This window comes from Hermetia illucens, chromosome 1 (genome assembly GCF_905115235.1).
Source record: "Hermetia illucens chromosome 1, iHerIll2.2.curated.20191125, whole genome shotgun sequence".
Classification (NCBI taxonomy): domain Eukaryota; kingdom Metazoa; phylum Arthropoda; class Insecta; order Diptera; family Stratiomyidae; genus Hermetia; species Hermetia illucens.
In genome coordinates this window covers 175,171,585-175,190,266 of record NC_051849.1, presented here as the reverse complement: position 1 = coordinate 175,190,266, position 18,682 = coordinate 175,171,585, and the positions used below count along the sequence as shown (strand labels likewise).

The following is an 18,682-nucleotide window of genomic DNA, read 5'->3' as shown; positions in this document are numbered from 1 at the left end:
TATATTACCAACTTTGAATTTGATTGATTGAAAAACCTCCCTTATGTTCATCTTAGGAGTACCAAGTTTTGCACCGGCATCGAGGACGGTATCATGTTTTCATAAAAATCTGGTCATTAGTGTCAAAGTTATAGCAGTTCAAATTTATAAATTTTATTCGAATTTACCGCATCCTAACCCATACAAATAAGATGCTGAGATCATAATTAACGAGAATAATTGACATTCGAGTCAAATATTAAAATTCCATTCATGAAGTATCCACTTCTTTCCAGCCCTTTTTGTTTCTGTTGTGGGTTGTCTTTTCCACATTTGTTAATAACAATGGGCCTCTTGTGTGAAGCGTATGGGGTTGACTGCTATCGATGTAATGTTTTACGGATTAAAATATTTGTGTAAATGGCTTTTTAAAATGTAGAGGGCAATTGAATTTTTAACTATGGACACAGGGAACACAAAACCTTTTATACCTGTAGCGTCTATTTTCCGGTTTCTCGAATTGTTTGTCTTCTAATTTTTTGTCATCTAACATGAATCAACAGAAATCAAACCCAGGCCAATGAGATCGAGAAGCTAACACTCATCCAATTCGCTTCCTGAAAATGGTTTGTTTAGCTCCAGGCAAGCTTTTATGCCTAAGGTGGTTATTTTGAAAAACATTTTTAAGCAACATTATCCTTAAAGAGACAATTTTATTATACTTAGGGCCAGGTTCTCTAGGTATTTTAAAAAAACTGATTGACGATTTCGTCCGGGGCAGAGGCAATTCCTCGGACGTGATCCAAAGCGGCGATGGGTGGTTATCGCTCAATTTATGCATATATAATCGCAAATACGACATGAGTGCTAATTTCATTGGAGTGAAGTCCGTCGCATGTGAGGTGAGGCAGCGTCTTATGAGTTGCTTTCACCGTGGACGAAACCGTCGTTAAAACTTCTTAAAAAAAATTTGGTTTCTAACCCAAAACAAGTCGGGAAACCGGAAGCTAGATGCTTCAGGTTTTGTGTATTTCTTTTTCTTTTCTTTTCTTTTCTTTTCTTTTCTTTTCTTTTCTTTTCTTTTCTTTTCTTTTCTTTTCTTTTCTTTTCTTTTCTTTTCTTTTCTTTTCATATTTCTTTTCTTTTTCTTTTGTGTATTTCTTTTTTTCTTTTATAAAGAGATTTGAGTGTGTATTTGCCCCATTAGCATGTAGCACGTAAAATATGCATATATTATGTGAAAATAGCCACTTTCAAGTGATATTGATATTCATAGTCTTGAATTTGCAGAGGAGCGACAGTTTTGACCTAGTATAACTTTGTTAGTAATAGTGCGATTTTCACCAAATTTGGCAGGATCATGATCTATACTGTAGCCTACATTGCTGGGATTCTAGAGTGAACCTAAGGGGGGTTTTCCTGTCAATTAACGAAAATTATAGTAATGTACTATTACTAACTTTATTTGAACAGGTATCGGCATGGAGGGTATTTCGGAGCCTAAGGACCATATAGTGGCAGCCCCCTGATTCATTCAGTGCTTTCGGTTTGGTAGTTTCTGAGAATGGGTTCGTTAAAAAAATGACCACTTTCAACCCCCCGCACTCCCCACCTTTTCAACAAAAGTCAAAACTAAGACTGGCTTCGAAAAGTGCTAACCGAGACCTTTAATTTGATACCCCACATGACTATATTTGATGAAAAAAAAATGTACACCCCCCTTTTGCATGTATGGGGACCCCTCCTTAAATTCGTCGTAAAAGGATGTAACTATATGCGTGAGCGTTCACAGTTCCCACCCTTCTACCGAATTTGGTGTCAATCCCTACAACCGTATCGGAGAAAAATGCGTGTGACGGACAGACAGACAGACAGTAAACCGATTTTAATAATATGGTCACCATAGTTTTGGGATTAGCGGAACACTCCTTGATGAGGAGCGCTTGGGTATCGAGGAAAGGACCCCCAAAGAACAAACTAAGGGTTTTTCAACTAAGGTTAGTTGCCTGCGTTTCTAAGATTCATAGGGATGAAATTATTTTTCCATATATCTGAGCATTAATTGGATTACTTGAGAAACCATTTATTTTCAATGTTTAAGATCTATTTTCCTCACTATTCCATCCAAGCTTCAAGCCCTGAAAAAAATTAGAACAGTAAATGACACCCAAAGCGTGTTTCTCCTCCTATACGGAAACCACTTGGTTGGCAATTGCCTGTAGGGAAATTCCTGACGGTAATTAATATCAAACATTGACAAACGCGTGTGCATGTGGCATACTCTGGTCCTTCAAAGGGTAGGTGCTGTATTTAATTCACAGCGAATTTAATTATGATTTGCGGTGAAATAAAGCAAACAATGGGCTGTTTTGAAAATTGAATTTCAATTTATTTGTGCGTGAATGAGCATTCAGCGTTAATGAATTGTTTTGATAGTTTGAATGTTCACAAAAATATTTCCAGAAGCAGGTGGGAGAAAAACCAAGTGCGGTTCACCAGGTGGCAATGTTGAATAAATTTCACGCGCCAAATAATTAGCCAAGCTGTTGTAAGCCTCCAAGGGTTGGAAAATAGAAAAAAAATTCAACATGTGTGGGATTTTTATACTCCTATATGTTCAAAATGTTGACAATTATACTAGTAGTCTCCTTTCCAATTCAACTGGTGTGCTATCATCGATACGAGATTTACTCTGATGGATGGAATATCTCCAGAAACCAGACACGGCAAAATTATATGAAAATGATAAGGGAAATAATTTACCTGGCGAAATTCGAGTTCATTTCATTTCAAGAAAGATTGGTAAATAAATAATATACGGAAAGAAAGTAAGTATATAATTTCGTCAACTTCTTTGACCCCTCCTGCGCAAGGGAAGGCATTTACTTCCTACTCTCTTAAATGGAAAGCATAAAAAAAAAAATCTCTGTAAATTAACGATATAGGCTGGACCTACATGAGGATGGACGATTCCGTAGGCTACATAATGACGAAATCTATCAGTGATACCATGACCATCAAGTTGTGGATAAAATCCGGCTCAACAGGTTGCGGTCTGCGGGTTACTTAATCCGTATGGATGAGGATGATCCAGCACGGAAAGTCAATAAGGGCAATATCTATGGTAGAAAAAGAAGACGAGGCAGCCCTGCCTCAGATGGAGCGATGGTGTAGGTCAGGCCGCCAGACAGCTTTTAGGGATATCGAATTGATGGACTTCGGCGCAAAACTGGGATGTCTGGAGTTTCTTATTAAGGCAGGCCTAGACCGGATACCGGTTGTTGCCCTGTTGATGATGATGACGATAGGCCGGATCTTCAAAAAGGCGCCTAAAACATTACGAAATATGTCATCTATGCACTTCTTCAACGTATACAGAAGGAAGGAAAAATATAGTCAGTTTATTATCCAGGCATAATTTGTTCGTTCCGAAAAGTTAGCTATGATGGTGCCCGCTGACGAACTATATGTTGCACTGGTAACACTACATAGGGGTTTGAAAAATCAAAGAAACCAGCTTTCTTCAACTTAAGCGGAAATTCCATCGAAGTATCCTTGATATTCTGGACCTAAGCTAAGTAAGAGTCCAGCCTGGAGAGGAAAATCCTCTCCCTCTTGTGGCAATTTGCTTGTTTGTTCTGTAAAGCCGGTAGCAGACGCGAAACCGGTGTTGGGTTGTTTCTACCACAAGACGCAGCTCTCTTGACGTGCGAGTCGGTTTCTAACAGACCTTTCACTGTAAGTTTCCGGTTTAGATTAGAGACCATCACAATTGTACAATCCTGTGTACCGAAGGAGATTTCTGATATCGTGAAAAACAATGCTTTCTCTAAGCGATTACACGTAGTTCAGCGAGGCTTTCTAAAGGTGATATTCTGATCGTGATGTGTGATATGAATGCCAAGTTGGGCTCTGACAATACCATGTTCAGACATGTGATGGGAAAACTCGATCTTGGCAGCCGTAACGATAATGTTGGGAGGTTTCTGGATTTTTGCAGTCTCCAGCGCCTCGTAATTGGCAGCACATTGGTCGATCATAGAGCTTGCCACAAAGTCAGTTGGGCTTAAGTTGACAGTGCACGCGAATAAAAGGATCACCATATATTTGTCGCTTACATTCGCTAGTTCCCGCAGGGTTAGATAGCTGCGACCCTCCAAGTTCAATATCGAAGAAGCGTCATAAGGTCTGTCAGACTGTGAAGTATGGATCAATCAACGGGAGGGTTTGCAAAGGCGCTATTGACCGCTGCGAATATTCGCGGTTGTCACGCAGTCGAACTCCGATACCGAGCAAAATTCAGATCGTAAATCTGTCCATGGTCCAGTGAAGGACAAGAACGGTCGATTTCTCATCCCCGATGACGAGCGCTTAAGGAGATGGAAAGAACACTTCACCAGAGTTCTTAAACGTATCACATAAGGTTAGGTTCCGTCCCTTTTGGCTGAAGTAACTAGTCATCATAACACGCAAATACGGACTGTTCCTCCGAGCAGAAGAGAAATCATTTCGGCCGTCAATGCACTCAACAGGAGTAAAGCCGCAGGGCTTGACGGTCTCCCCGCTGAGTTATTCATCGTTGCACCTGCAGTTGCTGCATATCAGTTACTTTCACTCGTACGGAAATCTTGGAAATCCGAAGGGATGATCGTCAAGATTCCAAAGAAGGGCACCCATTTCGAGTAATGATAATTGGAGTGGTAGTTGCGTAACCTTTGCATCATAAAGATAATAGACAGAATAATCCTGGAAGAATCCAATGGACGATGATATCTTTCCTCAAACAGTTTGACTATATTGCATCTTTTTGTTCTCTCATCGGGTCATGGACCTTGGCAAAATGGCTCCAGATGTGGAAGGAGAGGCAAAAAATAGTTGGACTGGAGTTTAACACCAACGAAAGTAAGGTTCTAAGTCTGACGGGTCATCACACTCTCCTTATCTACATCAATGGCCGACATCAATTTGAGACTGGCCCGTGCTAGTGTTTTTTTTTTGGAGTAGCATAGGGATAGTGACCCCCACAGTAACTCAAGAGGCACCAAGGCTTAGTCAGTACCTGTCTGCGTTGTAACATTGTAGCATATCGGCCTGATACTATTACAAAACGAAGAACTTTGTCTACGCATGGGCCTACCAGCCACACAAGATGTCATCAGAAGACGGAAATGGCAGTGTATAAGGCACACATTACGGAGTGGCTGAAATTGCGCTACTGGCTACGCCATGCAGTGGAATCCACTCTCTCAGGACGGGTGGGCCGCCCCAACAGCACTTGTTGCAGAACAGTATACGCAATTGTATCAAGAAATCTGGAAGAGAGCGAACGATGACATGGTTAACGTGCTATACCCCACCAAGAGGTAAATAGCAACTATATATAAAGAAAAAGCAAGTCAAAAACCGGGTGCTACAGACATACAAATTTTGTAGGTCGCCGGAAAGCGTCTAAGAAGCGAAGGTTCACCGGTGTACTGTTCAAGTGCCAGTACCAGAAGGTCATGCATATTCTCGGCAAGATTGCTAAGAATAAGGAGGTCGGTACTGCCGACGAGTGGGACCTCGCTAAATACGAGGCGATTGTTGAAGAATACAAAAGCAAGCGCCTGGCAGACGAGCGAAAAGGCGGAGCCCATCGCTTTGAAACGCAATCGATCTCAAGACGAGGTCGAGCAAGATCACAAGCGGAGCAGAGTGGGCAAGAGCTCAGATGCTAAGCAACATCCGAAGAGAAGAAGAGTCAGCCGACGTTCAACGAACTGCGAAACTCTTCAGCGACATGGCCAAAAACCACTTACGTATGGCGCTGGCGGATGATAATCCTGCTAGCCGCAAACTAGCCTCGGAGGTGTGGACCAGTGTTGAGGCCAGCCTATCGGAAATGGCCTTTGAGTATCTCATGGACACCGAAGGCAAACACACGGGATTCATTCCCTGCTTTGATTGCTCTCAGGTGGTCTTTGGGTTCCACGTTATAACTTTCGAGGACCAATTCTCTAGGGGCTTTCTCGGTTCGTGTGTCACAAAGATCAGCGATCCCAGGAGCATCTGATTGCCGCATGGAGAAGGACAAACTCGTCCAATTCCTGCGCCCTCAAAACTCCAGGATTCCCATGGACGACTGGCTGGTTATCAAGGAGGAGGAACCACCTTCAAACACCCAAACTTTTCTACTCCGTATAAACAAAGAGTGCCTGGAGGCACTGGAAAATATCGACTATAAAGTGCGGTTCGGAGTCAGATTACCTCCCATTCTATCATCCGCCTAAAGGAAGACATCGACATCGCACTAATACAGGAGCCCTGGGTCGGAGGCGACCGAAACACCATAGGGCTCCAAAACAAATATTTTAATTTATTCCACAGCACAGGAGCTCCAGATTTGAGTTCCAGCGACCTAGTCGTGATCACGCTGGAACGGGCGGGGTAAAGAACGTGTATATTTCCTCGGCTTACATGGCTCATGACCGACCAGCGCCGCCAGAAGAACTAAAAAAAATTGACGAAAATTATAGCAACCTATTGATAGGTTGCGATGCCAATGCAAGGCAAACGTTTTGGGGCAGCTCGGTATTCAACCAGAGAGGTGAGTCACTCTTTGATTTTATTATTACTTCAAACCTATCAGTGTGTAACAGGGGCAGTATACCAACCTTTTCATTTCATACTAAAAGCGGGCAGGCGCGGTCGACAAATCAGCCTGATCTCTTTCGTGCTGAAGACCCTAGAGCGCGTCCTGGACATCCATTTAAGGACGATTGTGGAGAGAACGCCTTTCTCTAAGTCCAAGCATGTCTACCTCAAAGGAAAATCTACAGAAACCGCCCTCCACGAGGTAATTGGCACGGTTGAGGGGTCATTGCAGTACTAGCAGTATACCCTCGCTGCCTTCTTGGATGCAAAGGGAGATTTCGACAAAGCTAGTACCAACGCCATCAAGGAAGCCTTGACCAGTATTGGATTGGAGGGGTATCTTACGCATTGGATTATATTCACGCTAAGTACCAGGGTAATCCAGTCAAATCTGGAAGGCAACCACTTGACCAAAGCTGTGAACAGAGGGTTGTTTCAGAGTGGCGCCATCTCTCAGGTGCTCTGGTTAATAGTAATAGATGAAATTTTACGAACATTGGACAGTAGCGGGGTGAAGGTGGTGGCGTATGCAACGACTTGGCAATATTAGTGTCAGGAATGTTTCCGTCCATTATGAGCGACATCATAGAAGGAGCGTTGCGAAAGGTGTGCCTGTGGGCCGCAGGATGCGGGCTCGGCGGAAACTCAACCAAAACGGAACTGATGCTATTCACCACCAAGACAAGGATACCTGAATTCTACCTCCCACGGCTGAATGAACAAAGATTGGTTCTTTCCTCCAATGTAAAGTATCTGGGTGTAATCCTGGATCCAAAGCTAAATTGGAGATTGAGCATATAACTGAGGGTTACGAAGGCCTTTATAGCCTTCTATACCTGCAAGACGACCTTTGCAAAGAAATGGGGTCTCCGGCCGAGGATGGTTCTCTGGATGGACAACGCTGTAGTGCGCACTATTCTAACATACGTCTCCATTGTATGGTAGCAGGCTTTGAAGAAAAAATACAATAGGATGAAGCTTTATAGGATTCAAAGAACCGTGTATGCAGGTGCTACTGAGGCTCTGCAGTCCTGCCCGGTAGATGCTCTCAATGTACTCCTGCATTTTCTCCCCTTAGACCTCGACATTAAATACATTGCAGCGTGCAGTGCCGTCAGACTACGTGAGTCCGGATACTGGACAGCGAAGTCCTACAGCCACAGCAACATCCTAGACGAAGTACTTCAGGAAATATGAGCATTCCCTACGGACTATGCCACACGCAAGCTGAACTTCACAAAAAAACTTTGCTGTGGACTTTCCAATTAGAGGAAAGTGGAAGACCGGCGGCGTGTTGCAAGGTTATGACACTGTATTTTTTACCGATGGATCAGAGATGGCCTGTGGAGTCCGCGGGGGTTTTCTCGAATACACACAGTGTATCCAAGTCGTATGGTCTCCCAGGTTTCCAAGCGGAAGTACTGGCGGTATTGGAAGTCTGTCGATGACTGGAGCTAGATCCGAGCCCCAAGAGTAACATAGCCGTTCTGAACGACAGCAAATCAAAGCCCTGTATTCAGCGACGACATCTTCCAAGCTGGTGGGGTAGTGCAGAGACGCGCTGACCGGTCTGGGGGGCACGTTCAAGGTCAACCTTCTCTGGGTTCGCGGGCATAGGAACATAGAAGGGAGTACGCGGATTGGCCAGGAGGGGGCTCTGCTCTTGACCGCCCTTCGGTGAATACAGTCAGTGTTTCGCTGGCACCTGTTAGGGGCGAAGTCTACTCGCATTACCTACCAGCCACGGGCCTTAGATGGCGAAAGTTTACGAGCTGTGCCAAGTCAAGGAGAATTTGGCCCGCTTATAACATAGCCCGATCTCGAGAGCTCCTGTACCAGACGCGTGCAAATTCATTCAAGATTACGGCGGTCTTCACGGGGCACTGGCCCATAGGGGACAATGCAGTTCGTATTGCGAAAGCAGAGGAGAAGGAAGGGAAACCCTCATGCACTTTCGCTGCGATTGCCCAGCTCTAGCTAGAGGCAGGCCACGGACACTGTGTAAAACATTCTTTGGGGACGTGATAGAGATTTCTAGCTGCAAGGGGGGGGGGGGGGCGGGGGGAAACTGCTTTCCATCGTGAATGCTATGGGCTGGCTCTGAATATCCAAGCCGGCTAGACTGTGCCTCTCTGCTCTCATATCAGCAGTCACGGTTTTAGGAGTTTGAGCATCAAAACGGCGCACCACAGCGCTAATTGGGCTCTTCGGAGCGGCCACTGATACCTACCTACCTACCATGTACAACATGTTGAATCGCTATGTGAATGTTGAGATTTCGATATTTGAACTCATTGTCGTCACGTCACAGCTTAAGGCAGGTCAAGTAATGTCATATAATTTCGTTATTCAAATTAGACCTACTCTCAGAGCGTTAGCTGAGCCTTTTCATATTTAGGCGAATATTTCCGAGTTGAGAAGAAATATTTTGCTTGAAATTGCTTTAATTTCCAAATTTGTTATTGCAGTCGATTCTTGTAAAGAAGCATCCTAACTGTCAATAATTCGAATTCCGATTAATATGATCATGATTTGCATCGTAATTATCGCCACAATATTAGTTGTGGTAGGCGTACTGGAAAGAATACCATGACTGCCTAAAAAAGATTAGTTCCAAAAACGCTTTTTCAGATAGATTGGCGGATGTACTATGCTGCAACTATTATATACTTATGACGCCCAACTACAGATCAGATACATACGTTTTTCGTGATGTGATCATTTTAAGGAATTTATAAATTTTAACACTATTTATTTTCAACCATTTCTTTTTGCAATGGACGAAAATAGAAACTTCAATCACCAGAGCATCCTTCAGCCCTATCCAGAAAATACCATTACTTCATGGTGCAAAATTCAATTTCGAAGTTAGTAATCCCTTTGAAGCTCCATTTGAAAACAAACTGCATTGGAAAATTGAAACACGAACGTCCACTTTCTGTACTTTGTTCTAACACTGAATAGAAGTGGACGCTTTTCGTAACTGACTTAGCTTCCATTGGTATAAAACTATTTCCCGAACCTCTCGGAATTCTTTTAAATGTATAGGGGATGCATGCAGACAAAAAGTCGGTTCAAACTCCTCCATTGATGAAAATAGTACTCAGCATCACATCACATAGATGCGGGGAAAGCTTAAGGATTTAGGTTGACCTATACCCCGGCCGGTACTTCAATGCAGTGTGAAGCAAAAGACCTAAATTTCACATAGATGTGAACTAACTCCTGTCGCCTTTTATATACATACATAAATATGTGGCCTTTGTGGTTAGTTCCTTCATACACAGCTCGTCTTTATGTCCTCATGGAAAAATTTTCCTGTAGGTCGAGATTCTGAGTATTTTTCCACTTGAGCTTGCTTGAAGAAGAAAGCGTTCGGCTCCCTGAAACGACATTCAAAACCCACACTTGCTGGCACGATTGTGTCAAGTAGGAGCATTACGGAAGTACTTCTGTCTACGGTTGACTAAGTGCCATTGAAAATAAGTACAAAGTCTTATGTCGATTGTAGAAGCACTTAATTTTAAGTGTTGTTATCCGTCGGGACTGCCGGGTGTAGCCTTTTGAACTGGATCGAAGGATAGCCGTTTGAGTATTCACCCGAGTGTAAAGGCAAAGCAACAGAAATTGAAACCAACCGGAGAATCTAAATTCTGGAAAGTCCGTTCCTATTTATAGTAATTTTCTTCTATTTTAGATTATGTAAGAGGGGTCAATGAATGGGCTACAGGTAATCGATTTAGGAAGCAATATGCTTGCTTGTATCCTTTAACTATTATAGAAAGAAGTCAACCGAATTTTTTAAAAAAATCCGATCATTTTGAGCACCAAAGGCAAAGGGTTGGTAATGCTATGGAATACAGTTGATTCTCATATACCACCCAAGGTATGGATTGAATCCTCATTAAAATGCCATGATTTGAACTGCGAAAATAATAAATATTGTATGACTTCAAAATATTTACGAATTTATATTAAAACTTTTGTAATGGTTGATTTAGGGAAGGTGTTTTTTGATCTGTTATGATAACTAGAACTGGTCCTATACCCTTGAATATACTCTTTCGAAATTATATGCAATTCTTGAGATAATTTATCTCATTATTTTTTTTTTTTTTGTTTAACGATTGTCCGATATCCGCATCCATTTAATGCCGGACCAGACCAAATGGGGATCAACTTACTCCCTCTTTTTCTGGTCCACGGATCTCTCGTTTAGTGCTTAGCCCGCAAACTCCAAAAAATATTAGGGGAAAACGACTCTATTTTTTCTTACCAGAACTGAGGCAAATCATCAAACGCTGCTCCACTTCTGCCCTGTGAGCGGCTCGCAAATGTTAAATGCTCGTTTATATAATTTGCATAGCACGACAGGACCGCGAATTATATTGAGCGTAAATCCCCTCATACTTTGGGCCGAAGCTTGACCAGAGCTGTTTAAGGATTGAAGGGTCCTAAGTCAATATAAATTGTGTTCTATGAATTATATAAAGAAGCATTTAACTTCTGAGAGCCGTTTCGGTCCCGCTACTCCCAGGGTAGAGGTGAGGCAGCGTCTGCTCTACATATGTACACGAACTAGCGAATTTATCATAAAATGGGAGACAATTCTAAACTATAAAATTTTATTCAAAATCAGCGCCTTTTGGAATATAAAGTCGCAAACTATTAGGCCATTACTCTGTCGCCGTATGTATGGCTTCAATCGGAAATTCACATGGGATAACCTGCTCTTCAAAATTTCGGTGGGTTTATTGAAGGCCGTCATCTCTAACTCATCCCAAATCCAGGTGCTGTGAAAATCGAATCTTCCTTCCAAATAAAGGACGGGGATATTGTCTTCTGTTCACTGCTGAGTCGTTCTCGCGGATTGTGTTCCCGCAAAATCCTGTTGGAAAACACAGGACGAGGAGGGTTTGAGGTAACGTACTCTGTACTACCCTGAGTAAAACAAAAATAAAAATAAAATGCTGAGATCAGGGTAATAGATCAATAGAGTATAGTTGGAGTTACCTCACTAGCTGCTAAATCCTACCTGATCTCCCTTGGTGACAGGTCCCGCGACAGGCCGACCAAGAAAGTGCATACAATGTCGTATAACAAGATGATCGGATTGAGTCACAAACTTCGGAGAAATGATAGAGCGTCCACCACAGTCGACGCGGCAGGACGGGCCCCGGTCCTGTCGAAAATTGGGCAAGGGTTCTTAACGCATGGACGGCGTCAGGATGTAATCAAAGTAGTCCGAACCAAACGAACAAAACAAATACGTGTCTGCACGCTAAATGTTGGTACCCTAACTGGAAAGACCGAGGAACTCGCAAGAGCCCTTCGGAAAAGGCGCATTGATATCTGCGCTCCGCAAGGAACCCGATGGTCTGGTGCCAAAAGCTGCGACATTGAACGCGAACGCGGTAAAAATGGCTATAAACTTCTCTATTTTGGTAGCCCACACACTCAATACGGTGTTGGCATCGCCATCTCAGAGGGTTTCCGTGATGCCATTAAAGAAGTCGAACGATTTGATGATCGGTTGATGAAGCTCATCATTATATCAGCTGATCGCACTATTCACTTCTTCACTGCGTACGCTCCACAGGCAGGTCGACCTGATGCCGAGAAAGATGCCTTCTGACAACTTCTCGATGAAAAGACTTGTCACGTGCCTGCTGACGACTATATTATCATCGCCGGCGACCTTAATGGTCATGTGAGTGAAAAGGCAGTCGGTAACAGGTGCCATGGGGGAAAGGGGTTCGGAGCGCGCAATGAGGGTGGCGAGCGTATAATCGATTTTGCGGACACACATGGCCTTTTACTTATGAATACATGGTTCATCAAACGATTGTCTCATCTTCCTACATTTTATAGTGGGAACAGTAAAACGTAAATCGAGTATATTCTCATAAGACGCCAACATTATACCACTGTCACTGATTGCAAAGCCGTTCTATATGAGACCATCGCACCTCAACATCGGCGGTTGATTGCCGTCCAGCAAACTAAGCCACCGATAAAACAGCTTAGGGAACGCACTGACCCGCAGCGCATTAAATGGTGCCGATTTCGTGAGAACAAGGAAGAAATTATCTCACTTACGCGATTACCGGCCATTACGAATGTGGAAGAATCATGGAACCAAATGAAAGACACGATCCATAAAGCGGGCCTCTGCAACCCTCGGGGTCACCAAGCCAGGTACGCGTTACATCAACCGAGATACTTCGCTTTGGAATGACGATGTTGAGGTGAAGGTCCGTGAAAAGAAACGCCTCCACCGCAGATTTCCCGACGATAAAACACTAGCGCAAATTTATAAGAATGCCAACTGGGAAGCAACTAAAGCAGTCGCAGTCACCCGAGCGACCATTACAAAAACCTTTACGATAAACTGGACACTCGGGATGGCGAGAGAGATCTGTATCGACTTGCTAAAAGTCGTAACGAAAGTATACAGGATATCGAAAACTTCTGTTGCGTTAATGACAACAACGGTGCTTTGCTTATCAACCGTCGAGCCGCAACGTATAGATGGCGAAAATACTTTGAGCAGATTTCAACTGAAGAATTTGCTCATCCTCCACTTCCACAATTATTGCCAACATTTGGACCAATAAAACAAATGAATGCACCTGACGACATAGCATTTGAGCTCTAGAAAGCGAAAAGCTGGGATCGAACACTGTGGCTCAGGGAATTCTTTAATCGGGTTATTCAGAAAGGAAGAACACCATCTGACTGGCGAGAAAGTACCACTGTTCCAATATGGAAAAGAAAGGTGGTTCAAATAACCGTCCGATCCGGTTACTTTTCCATACCATGAAGATTTTTGAACGCATTCTTGACAACCGTATTCACGAAATCGTTGAAATAACCGTGAATCAAGCCGGCTTTGTCAAGAACTGCGGAACTACTGACGCAATATACGCTGCGCGGTTACTCATGGAGAAACACCGTAAGAAGGATCTTCCTCTTTATATTGCATTTGTGGATCTAGAGAAAGCATTTAACCGTGTGCCATACGAACTCATCTGGTATGCTTTACGGCAACATTTCTCAAATCTCGTGCACTGGATTCAATTGCTCATCAAGGAGGCGCCCTCTCACCACTCCTCTTTGTTCTTGTTATGGAGACCGTCACACGGGATATCCAGCGTCCAGCGCTCCATACACTGTTTTATGCAGATGATGTTTTCCTAGCATCTAATAGCAAAAATGATTTCGAGCAACTTGTCTAAAAATGGAATGATCACCTCATGTAACACGGTCTCAGATTGAATCTAAACAAAACTGAATTTTTTACGACCGATCCCCATGAAATAGGCACAATCACTGGGCTATTTGAATACCTCGGGTCAATGCTGTCAGCCAATGGAGAACTGCGTTATAAAATTGCTTCACGCAATAACGCAACCAGTATGAAGTGGCGTTGCACAACTGGTGTTCTTTGTTATCGACGTATCAATGAACGTGTCAAATCTAGAATTTACCGGAATGTCGTCCGTCCTGTCGCCCTCCTTGGTTCTGAGTGTTGGCCGAGTATAAAAGACAATGAATGGCGTCTTGCGGTAATCGAGACGAAGATATCGCGTTGGGCTAGCGGCGTGACAAGTTTTGATCACATACGAAATGGAATATTTTCTATTCCTATTGCGTCTTTCCATTCGTAAATAACTAAAAAAATTGAAGATATTTCTTGATATATCCAACAGCGCCATTCATATGAGTTACTTTATATATGGTGGTGTCTTAGAGAGCGGTAAATTCATGTGAAATACATAACTTTGACCTTCCATAACTTACTGCTAATAATAATTGAATGTTCTTGCCACTTCTTGCAAAATTATGCGTTATATTAATACTTATAACGGTATCAAATTTTGCACGTCCAGGATGAATTTAAGGGGGTTTCCGGGAATATCTCTAAAATATGGTAATACCCGTATGCTATTACTAACTTTATTTGAGCAGGTATGGGAATGGGATGTATTTTGAGGCCTAGGTTTAATGTAAATGGACCAATGTGAGCCTTTTCAGAATTTTCGATTTGATAGCTTCTGAAAACGAGATCTGTTACACTTTCGGGTCATACATTTTAAATCGTCACTGACCTGCATTTTACCCAATATCAAAAAGAAAGTTTCTGAAAGTACTAATCAAGCTCTTTCATTTGATACCCCAATTCTCTGTATAAAGCAGCCATTTACAAGGCAAACCCCCCTTGAATTCAACACAAAATAGTGCCACTTTTTATATGTAAAGGGAATCACACCACATATCCTCGAAACCTTTAAAAATACCTTGAAAAAAGCAAACATGACGGAAGCAACGCAAAACCCAAAGGGCGGGCAACTCGAAAAAGGGAGAAGAGGGGAAGGCGAACGATTCACGTGGGCCCTCACAGTACACTAAAATGCAATAAGGTCTCTCATCGGAAAAAGGGAAGTCCAGCAAAATAACGGAACACTCGGTTTGCAAGAGTCTGGAACCACGGAAATGAAAGAGGCAACCAACTTACTGCCCGAAATAGCGTTCAATCTGCTGGCAGTTGGTAAAGTAAAATTAGGTTAGGTCTATCCTCGACACAGAGAGCCGTTGTCCCTCATGTTGTGGGCAGCAATAGATGTTCAATATTTTGAGGTAGACGGTTTCAACGCGTGCATGGTTGGGCGGTCAAATTACAAACACCAGGGGCTATATGTTGCTCGAGGCTTCCGCGCTAGCTAGATTTGGTGCTTGTATCACCGGGAACCGAGGATATCCTTCCGAAGGACAGGTTCGGGCTTTATAATCGTTTTGATAGACATATATGCGTACCGCACTGGCCAGGAGAATAATATTCTTTATCAGTGAACGTCAAGATAATTTTGCTACACATCGAAAATTTGCAATACTGCTGTGTGTGTTTCCAGGCCCTGGAAATCAGCGCTGGTCCGTAAAAACGTTCGAAGACGATGCACTAATAGAGATGCAATTGAGAGGTCATAATCCCAGTTGTGGGGCTCTAGAAAAAGTTGCACGAATAATGCGACGCATAATGCGAGCATGCGATTCTCCTCGCCAATAGGCACTCAAACTATTGGTGGAATCAAGAAATCGTGGTGTTGCAGAGCTGCATGCTTTCGAGCAAGAATGTACAAGCAACTTTCGAGGTAAGACTTAGCAGACTATATGCACAAGCACGTGAGAATGTTTTAAAGAGATTTTACGTGGAAACACACCAAAGCCTTTGAAGAATCGGTGATGATGAAACTGGCATGTTGTTCCCATCCGAGCCCTTATATTCGCGGTAAATCCCAAAACCGATCGATTTATAAACATATTTGTGGCATGCATTGTACATGACGTGTTCCCAGTTCTGTGAAAGAGGAAAAAAATGCATATTGTTCCTATCGAAGCCCAATAAGCAACCATCAGTAACTTTATAGACACGGTGGGGAAATGTTAGAAAGGGTCATCTACTACTCTCCCTAAGAGTGACAGTTTGGTTTTCATCAAGATCATTCCACGATCGATGTCATAGACATAGTTTTGAAGCTGGTTTGGGACAGAATGGAAGTCAATTCGTCGATTGTTTTTGCGGATGAACTAGTCATGGTTATTGTCACAAAAACACCTGAAGATATTGAAGCGTACGCTAACTAATCTATCATTGCCATAAAAGCGGTGCTGAAGATGGTTACGCTTGACTTGGCAGAAGAAAAGACTAGTCGATTTGGATTAAAACCCATTGGAAAAGAAATACGATTACTATTCGTGCTACGTCTCACCCAGACCTCAAAGGGAAATAGATTCTGGCAACGACGCTCGAATTAGTCTCAGTCAGTCTGTCAATCAGTGACCACCAATGCATCAACACTAGTGAACGTCGGTAATTGCCGAACTGCGGAAGAAATGTCATAGGCTGCGTCGTTTGATATCACGTTTTAGCGACCGGGAGCCTGCCTGCGTACTTAATACCGAACAGATGGACGCACTGTAAGGACATTATTTCCTAAACATCCTGTACGCGTTGATCACAACAGCGGAGTAGGCGTCGAGGACTGCCCGAGTTTCACCACGCAAGAGTTTCGAGTGACAGTTCTTAGTATGAAAAATAAGGAGGCACCAGGTTCTGATGGTATTTTCGATGCAAAGCATTGAGCTTATATGCAGAAAGGATATATTGGGCTACCATCTACATACCGACTGCTTGACACGAGTGGGAAAGTTTTCAAAAAGTTCATAAGAAGCAGATTCGCTGATGTGATATGCGTAGCGCGAACCTATCCTAGAGGCAACTTGGCTTTAGAGCAGGGAGATGCACGGCAACTGCTGTTCTGGAGGTCGTGGAGGCACACAGCAGTCAATTTCATCGAGTATTCCTCCCTCGTAATGTTTTATGTAAGAAACGAATGCAAACTCCATAAAATACGGATGAAGTTACAGCAGTGGCTGCTGAAAAGGAGGAAGCGAACTTAGTGTATTGATGTGGCGGATGAATAACTGCTCATAGTTTTAATCTTGCGCTGAAAAAAAGTGATGACTACGACCAGGAAAATAATCCCAATGTGCGTCCCGTTTCGATTTTCATGAGTCAAAACCAACGGCTAATTAGCTAAGGCTAACTCGAAGATGCGCTTTTTCGAGCAAATCAAGCAGCAGCGGAGGCCATATACCTATCGGGAGACGTCTTCTTGTGGGCATAATGCAGTCCTTTGGACTTCACGGCGCATAGGTATGGATGGATTGATGCTCTTGGCAAGGAAGTGGCTTATCGACAATTTTGATTTATGGTTGAATACAGATCATGGTGGGATTGATTATTTTCCTACCCAATTTCTAAATGGAGGTTTTCAGTCTTATCTTCAGAAGATTGAGAAGGCATGATCTCCTAGTTGTGTGATCTACAATGGAATGGTGGACCGCTCCGATCTCACATTTTCCTCTTGTAGAAGATGGGGTGAAATTCTTAAAGAAGTTTATGCAGTCAGATGGGAGTTCTCTATAGAGAATGTTGTCAAGGAGATGCTGAGCAGCGGTGGTTCTTTCTGATTCGAAGAAAACTGGGCTCAACTGATGGAGGAATCGGATGGCAAGGGGTTCTTTGAACTAACAATTCGCTTCCTCGTCTCTTGTCCCGCCGCTTGGTGAAATTCCCTCACTTGAAGGCTCCCTAAGCTGGGAGAGCGGGAAAGTTAGTTCAAAGTATTGTGTCAAACGGTCTTAGGCTAGTTCTCTGATGACGAGGAAGTATTACCTGGTAGTTCGAGGCATACTATCGCGGGAGTCTCTTCAGACATACCAGAGACGTTTAGTTAATCTGTCTAAAGATCTTGGCGTTTGAGTTAAAATCCCACGTAAACGGCTACCTTAATATAGCTGTTGTTGTGTTTCTGCACGTTGTGCTTTTATTACTTATTGAAGTGGTCCATTTTCATGCTTTTAAATGGTTCACAGTAGTAATAAATGAATGACATATTGATCTAAAAGGTATTACGAACTTTTCTTCAATTAGCCATCTAAAGAAAGTGTGCTTATATGTTAAGCCTTGACAATTTGAGGACTGAATAAAAACTTTCCGCTCAACTTCTCACTATAAATACCAAAATATTCTTGGATCAGGTAATACTACTAATTTCGTTTATTCCCATGCAGCTCTGATGCCTCATGCCTCATGAAGAGGTGCCTCAAGTTTAATACTATCAAATGAAAATACTACGGTGCAATTACTTCTCATGAGTAGCTTTAACGAGTAGTTCAAAATACAAATGGTTGGAAGAAAGACCATTACAGAAGGGCTATGCAACCAGCTAAGCCATCATTGCAAACAAAAAATTAAATAAACTTTCCAAAGTTGGATGGAGCCTTTTTTTTTGTAGAAAACTTTATCTTGCAATCGTTGGACTAAAGTGCTCATATTATGCTACCAAATTCGAGATTATTTTTCTCGAAATCGATTTGCATAATGCTCCAAAGCAAAGATGGAAAATTCCAGTTAAAATCATGACCATACACTTTTGATAAGTCGTAAGTAGCTCACATTGATTTTATATGCAAGCTCCTAGACGCTCTTTGCGAAGAACTATTG

The 18,682-nt window shown here is 42.8% G+C and overlaps 1 protein-coding gene across 1 annotated transcript in view; it reads right to left on the bottom strand.

Annotated features, from left to right (window-relative positions):
• LOC119659515 (FERM, ARHGEF and pleckstrin domain-containing protein 2) overlaps positions 1-18,682 on the bottom strand; it is a 449,110-nt gene that overhangs the window by 86,890 nt on the left and 343,538 nt on the right. The gene's annotated exons all lie outside the window — the stretch shown is intronic.